Here is a 7,628-nt window from a genome sequence, read left to right as displayed (position 1 = left end):
GTGTGAGAAAAAAAAAAGTATTAAGTTAGAAAATTATTAAAACACAAAATTAAAAAAATCCTTTTTCAAAAGAAGATTTACATTTAAATCATCATTGATCCAAGTATATTGCATACGGTATTACAAACCTTTTTAAGCCCTTTGAACATTTTTGTAAGCTTTCTATAAATCTTGAATATAGAAAAACTACTATGCACTGCAGTTATTGTCCCAAAAAAAAATGCATCTAAGACTTTTCTTTTGCCAATAAATTTCTATGTACAAAATATAAATGTCTATACTAAGCCAGCAAGTCTCAGATGTCTTCCATCACAGCTGTTATTTGCCAAGGCAGAGCCCCTTTCTTAGAAATATCTCCCCACCAATCTTTATCATCAACTGAGAAAATAATCCAAAAGAAAACTCTCAAAGATAAATATTTTAACTTTTTTTTCCCTTTCAAATAAAGCTAAAACAAAGAGTTATCCGGCAACCTAGAGAACAAAAAGGGTAATAACGATTTTAAGCAATTCCTATGAATTGGGGTTAGTTTGTATGTCAAAAGAAAAATTATAAGTAAAACCAATGAAAAGCACAGGAGGTAGCATGTCAAACACATGTTTCTATAGACCTCCCAAGCATCTTTGGTGTCTCTCTCCACATGGTGAACCAAAACAGAAACTCCTGCAGTAAAAATTCAAGGCATCCATGTTAATTTGTTTTAAATAGGAAAAAACAAAACCCCTATTCCCAACAAGAGTGAGTGAAAGTTTTGTCAAACAAATGGGGTCGATGTTTCAAATGGAAATGAAAAGAATGTTATATTCTATGAATTTATAACTAACTCCAGACTCATTCTTACATTGTCAAACAAATGGGGTGCATATATACTTCATCTTGTGGAGAATTGTGCTAACAAAAAAAAAAAAAAAAAAAAACTCAAAGTCGGGGGGAAATGAATAAAATTGCAGAGGGGTGAACCTTAGTGAGAATCATATCCAAAGGACCTGCCCTTGCTTTTGAATCTCCTATCTCTATAAGAAGGTTCCATTAAAAGTTTTTTTTAACTATCTTTCATCAATACCTATTAATGATTTTTTTCACTTTTCATTACTAAATTGTGAATCAAATTGTAAAGTAATAGCATATTCTATTGCAATAATGTTATTATATGATTTTCTTTTGCAATTGAACATTAGACATATAAATATGTGAAGGCATTTATCTGAAACCATTCCAGTAAATAATATTATAACCACTTAATATATTTCACCTAGATTAACAACAATTTACTAAAGTGTCAAAAGGCCAAAAAGGCTTTACTTTACACCAACAAAGAGAAGGGCTTTATTACAAAAGAAGTGAAGAACTGTTTTTGCAAAACACTAATTACAAAGGCAAGTATCAACTATTAAAAAAAGGTTTCAAAGAATAAAACTTATAAATTTTTTTTTTTTTCTCATTCACATGCTCATCTTTGGATTTCTCTTATAAGAGACGTAAATGCAGTATTTTTTATTATTATTTTGTTCTTTAAAGAAAGTACAGTTAAGTGCTTCAAAAAATTGTGAAAGCATGAAGGAATGATATTTAATAGAGCAAATGACTATTAATATGTATATTGATACCCAGATTTTTGATTGTGAGAAAGACTATTTTAAAAGATGATGTTTTCAGTTATTAGATCATGATAGCATATTTCAATATCATAATTACAAAATCAAACGGTACCAAAATATTTTGAACAACAAATCCTAAGAAATAAAAAAAGCAATACAAATTCTGTTAGGTATAGTAATATAATAATTGGTAAGAAGTAAATCACAGCCACAATAGCTGAGCCAAACACTTCATCATTTTTCTATTTTACGCTAAGATTTTCTCAAAATTAGTACTCTTCTTCTTATTACTAAATTTGAGATCTCTTACTAAATCTGAGATCTTTTAGATAATCCATTCAAGCACTGTATTACTTCTATGCTCATCTGGTCCTTTAAAACTCGATGAAATGCAAAGCACGTAAGGATTTTCATAAATAAAAAAATAGAAAGAAAAAAGAAAAAAGGAGCGTTACATAACCGGTCTCACATTCCTATAGCAAATTTTAAACATTCTTATAGTATCATGTATTTTTAGATGATACTGTATAGCCTATGCATTCTTTCTTTTCCTTTTTTTATTCTCTCTTGGAGAGACAGTGCATTTTTTTTTTTCCATAAGCAGTTGGGTATGCTCTTAACAGAGTATGAACTAAGACAATATATAGCAATTATCAATATCATTAAGACTTGACATGTGCACTGAATTGTAAAAAGTAAAAAAGAAACAAAAAAAGTACCTTGTATATGATAATTTCTATCACATATTTGAAATATTTGTACCAGATTTAGCAAGCATGGTCACTACAGCTGAATATAATAGCTTCTATAAAAGTATAATAAAAGCCAAAAATTAATAGCAAGGAGAATCTTCTTTAAAATTTAAACTAATAAAAGCAACTATAACAATCAAATCATGTTCTTGTGTTTTTATTTTTAGAACATATGAGGTGGTCAATTTCATTAGCAAAGCATAGTGTCCTTAACTTTAGTATGCAATAGGAAATACAAATAATACATAATTTTGTTCAAAGTTCTAAGTTGAAATAATGCCTTTTGAGTGGAATCTTGTAAAATGTGTGGATTCCTCTAAGAACCTCATCGAGCCCACGCTATTAAGACAACAGAAACTAAATTAATGAAATTAAAGATTAATTTTCCCCAAGTCTAAAAAGTAAATTATAGTCTATTAACATAAGAGGGCACGAACTTCTAGGAAAGTTGACACTCCTAGAATTGAATTTATATGAGCTGATCATTTTTTAAATTCATACCAAAACTTGTAGTTCGCCAAATGAAAACCAATTTGTGTGGTTTGCAACAATATTTTGACAATACATGTATAATCTATGAAGAGCAATAATTTCATATAATCGCTTGTTTTCATAGCTCAGATTTAAACAATCACAGCAAAAAATATTCTATTATTAGTAAAATTGGTATATACACAAATTACAGTTTCATGTGAAGTGTATATATCCATACTCTATACCTCTAAGGAAGGAAACATTACAAACCCTTTACATATGTGGATTAGATTTTAAAAAAACTACATATATTCCAAATCAGATAAGCCAACTCAATGGTAGGAAAATGTTCTTTATAAAATTAGATAGTAACATATTTTACAAAAGGGGGCATTTTTTGGTAAGTTTCTGTTGCTGCCCACTCCATAAACAGAACCCTTTTGTACCCCAAAAATACATGAAGTTTCCTCCTTTCTCACAAACCCAAGAGGGCTAAGATCATTAATAACTCCCTATAGCAGTCAGACCAACTTCTTAAACAAACCTAAAGAAAGCATGACCAAAAATGTATAAAGCTTTCTTCTTTTTTTCTTCTCTATATTCAACTATTGATGCTTATAATATTAAGTTCCAACAGATATGGAAAATGTTTTTTAGATTTCTGTATCCATTTTTTTTAATATTATTTTCTGTTAAAAAAAAAACTTTAAACTTACCTATTAGTCAACCGAAATCATAGCAATATTGATCAAATCATGGTTGTTTGCTATGTTAATTGCATCCCACATTCACTGATATCTGCTTCAAAGTTTTGTACTTCATTGCGATATGAATCTGTAATATAAGAACATTCTAAACATTAGTAAAGTTTATATATAACAATGGAGAAGAACCTATTGTTTACAATATAAGTGACAATCTAGTTTACATTATAAAGGTGCTGCCATGTAGGAAAAAAGGTCCCTTAAAATGCTGCCACATATACAGCTTTTAAATTAAACCAGTCGCACGTTGCACCGTTTGGCCATTTAAAACTCTACCATGCTTGCGATTAAAAAATGATAAATTACACTGTTTTATTAGGTTAACACACCATTTGATAGCATCTTAGTATAAAAGGAAAAATAACCGGTTAAAATACAGTTTAAACAACCTAGAAAATAATTTCAAATTTACACCACAAATATTCACTCAGCAATTTAAAATCATTAAGAAACATCAAACAAAATCTGTCATAGAACTGATCTAAAATATATAAAAATTGAATAGAACATTGTTAACAATTAGTCATATGCAACAGAAAATTTTAACAACTTAACACAATTATTTTTTCCTATAATTTTAACCCAATATGAAATCAAAACATGCATAAAAGGAAATAAGAATAAGACATGAAGAAACAATAATTGTAGCAGTATGTATATGACAAATTGACAATTAAAATCAAATCAATTGAATACCCAAGCCTAAGACTATATCAACTCAAACGTTTAAAGCAATATTTAAAAAAAAAAAAATTACCAATAAAGGTTTCTAGTGGTCTGACCAGAAGATGTCAGATTTCTCTCGTTACCAATGCTTTTTCCGAATAGCAAATTCACATTCGCTCTTATTTCTCTGTCTTTGCCCTCTCCAAACCTAAATCATATATAATCCCAAATTTCAAAAATCAAATCAAAACCTAATGTAACCCATATACCTAAATTAAAATCGCCCTACGAACTCTGTCTCACCTATCTCTGTATCTTAATCCTTTTGAGTTTTGATTGCATTTAACTCAAATAACTAAATCTAAAGCAATCCAACCAAAAAAATTCAAACCTACTTCATATTCAATCTCCAGATTCGAAAAAAAAAAAAAAAACCTAAAATAACTATCAATGCAACATTCAATCCCATTCATATTTAATCCCAACGATTTTGTTAACATTAGAAACAAACGTACCCAAACTAAAAACAATATTTTTAGTGATTTCTGTAATCTAAAAAAAAAAAAAAAAAAAGAAGCAAATATCTAAAATTGAGAAAACAAACATTTTGATAGAGATTCCAAAAAGACAAAACAAAAAGGAATCAAATATGAACCTACCCAACACACACACACACACAAAACTCAATAAAAAGTAATGTTTTAGGCCCAAACCTACAAAATTGAGAAAAAAAAATGTACCATTGTTGAAGTCGGTTCTGCTGTTTGGTGGTCTAAATTTTGCAAGGGAACGGACGGTGTATGGTTCGGATGAACTCTACTCTCTTTACCTTTTGATTGTGATGCACAATGGACGGCCTTAGGAACTTTGCCTCTTTCTCTGTTTCTTTCTCCGTGCCTTCTCTGTTTACCGTTCTGCCTAGGTTTTGAGTCTGCAAAACCATGTTTTGTAACTTTTTGATTTCTTATGCCCAATCGATGCATTGTTCACCGTTTTGCCTCTATCTCTGTTCCTTTCTCTCTGTCCCAAACCTCATCCTCTCTTTATTTCATCGCCTCTCTCTCTTTGGTTCTCTCAGTATCCTAATCGCTTCTCTATTTCTATTTCCATGTACTTTTAATTTTAACCGGTTTTTTAGGTTATTTATAATGAGGGCTTTTAAACGGTGTTGTAGCGTTAGCAAACAATATAATGTATCGCTTTTTAGTGGCAAAATTTTAAGTGGGCGCTTTTCTTACATGGCAGCATCTCCTTAATTGTAGGAATCAACTTTCTCTCAGTTTCTGCTATTATATATAGTATATGACTAGTGTCTCTGTGTAACTAGCAGCAACAGACACGTGAAAGTCAGTGTGCTCATATTTTGCAACATTCCTTACTTCTTGTGTTTTGTGGTCGTACAATGTCAACCAACCATCGTAACATTGAAAACGAACCAACCCATCCTCCCGAAATTCTAACATTTTATGGAATTGAGGATGAGGCCCTAGCTTGAATTTCTTTGTCCAATTCCTTTTAACACTAGTGTCATTCATAAGCCATATATCATACCAGCTGCCAGCCCATTCGAAATTTCTATCCATCAAGGATACAGAATCATTGATAATAGCAATTTCCCCTCCTATAGAATTTTTAATTACACGAGGAACGTTCGGCGTTTCTTGGAAAACCTCATTACTCATGTCAAACGAAAGCATGTAGTTGAAATCCCGACGACATCCAGTAATGCCATACCTTCTAGCCTTTCAGTGATAAAATCCATTTAGGTATGATGGAAACCTAGGATAAAATATATAATCTTGGCCAACCTATAGGAAATTAACCCGAATTCCCAACTTGTGAGAAACAAATAAAATAGAGAAAAACACATGCTAAAGAAAAAAAACAATCACATGCACAAGACAGTATTTACATGGTTCGACAATTTGCCTACATCCATGGAGTTACAAGGATTTCACTATTATCAGGGAAAAGTACAAAGTACGGCTATAGTTTTTCTCTCACTCAAGAAACACGACAACACTAAAAAACCCTAATAACCAAATTGCGTATTCTACACAAAACGGGCCCAAAAATTTTTCTCGGGGGTGATGGACTAAGCCCAAAAAAATTATTCGGGTTGGGTTAGGTCGTCAACCGGATTAAACACAATTAGGCTCCACAAAGCCTAACAAATCTCCCACTTAGAGACTAGTTCATCACCAACATCAAACTGCAATCCTCCAAAAACAATCCCTCATCCCTGCAACTCGTCCTCCTGTCCTTAAGTTAGAAGGCCAACTGAAGCTGCATACAGCTTCAGCTTCTTAATAGTGACACCCTTAGTCAACATGTCTGCCAGATTCTTAGATCCACAAATCTTCTCAAGTATTACTAGCTTATCTCCAACAAGGTAACGGATGAAGTGGTATTTTGTCTGTATATGCTTCGACTTTGAATGAAAAGTTGAATTTTTGGCAAGAAAGATTGCATTCTGACTGTCACTGTGTAGAATGCCCATCTCGTGCTTCTTACCCAATTCATCTAAGAAACCATGTAACCAAATCATCTCCTTTCCAACTTCAGTTGTTGCAACATACCCAGCTTCTGTAGTAGACAAAGTGACATTCTTTTGTAGATTTGAAGCCTATGATATAGTTGTACCACCCAAAGTAAAAACAAACCCAGTAGTATTCTTTCTACTATCAATATCACTAACAAAATCAGCATTTACATAACCCTGTAGTTTCAAACTTGCACTTGTGAAGCAAAGACATGTATTTGATGAACCCTTCAAATATCTCAGAATCCACTTGACTACCTCCCAATGCTGCTTTCCAGGCCTACTCATGAATCTGCTCACAACTTCCATTGCATGTGCAATGTCTGGCCTTGTACACAGCATAGCATACATCAAGCTGCCAATAGTTGAGGCATAGGGCACCTTGCTCATATAGTCCCTTTCTTCTTCTGTCTTTGGTGACTGTTCTTAGCTTAGTTTGAAATGACTACCCAAGGGTGTGTTCACTGGTTGAGCTTCATTCATGTTGAATCTGCTGAGAACTTTCTTCACATACTCTGACTATGAAAGCTTCAATATACCATTAGCCTTGTCTCTAATGATTCTCATACCAAGAATTTGCTTTGTAGCTCCCAAATCCTCAATGCTAGACCTTGCAATAAGCATATCATCCATATACAACAGTAATATGATGTAAGAATTGTCAAAAGACTTAACATAGCAACAGTGATCAGCTTCACATCTCTTGAACCCAATTCTATGCATAAAACTGTCAAATTTCTTGTACCACTGTCTTAAAACTTGGTTTAGGCCATACAAGCTCTTTCTCAGTTTGCAAACTAGATTCTCTTGTCCTTGAACAATGAACCCTTCT

General features: G+C 32.2%; 1 long non-coding RNA gene across 2 annotated transcripts; it reads right to left on the bottom strand.

The window, feature by feature from the left end:
* Positions 1-103: 103 nt before the first annotated feature.
* Positions 104-3,859, bottom strand: LOC115982628. 2 transcript variants are annotated; one of them, XR_004089690.1, is made up of 4 exons: positions 3,753-3,859; positions 3,541-3,658; positions 842-891; positions 104-663 (listed from the first exon to the last, which is right to left on the bottom strand). It is a non-coding gene; the product is annotated as an uncharacterized LOC115982628 (long non-coding RNA). The 2 variants fall into 2 exon arrangements; XR_004089689.1 differs by lacking the exon at positions 842-891.
* Between the last annotated feature and the right edge of the window lie 3,769 nt (positions 3,860-7,628).

Source organism: Quercus lobata, chromosome 3, assembly GCF_001633185.2.
Source record: "Quercus lobata isolate SW786 chromosome 3, ValleyOak3.0 Primary Assembly, whole genome shotgun sequence".
Taxonomy (NCBI): domain Eukaryota; kingdom Viridiplantae; phylum Streptophyta; class Magnoliopsida; order Fagales; family Fagaceae; genus Quercus; species Quercus lobata.
This window is presented reverse-complemented; position numbering and strand designations above follow the sequence as displayed.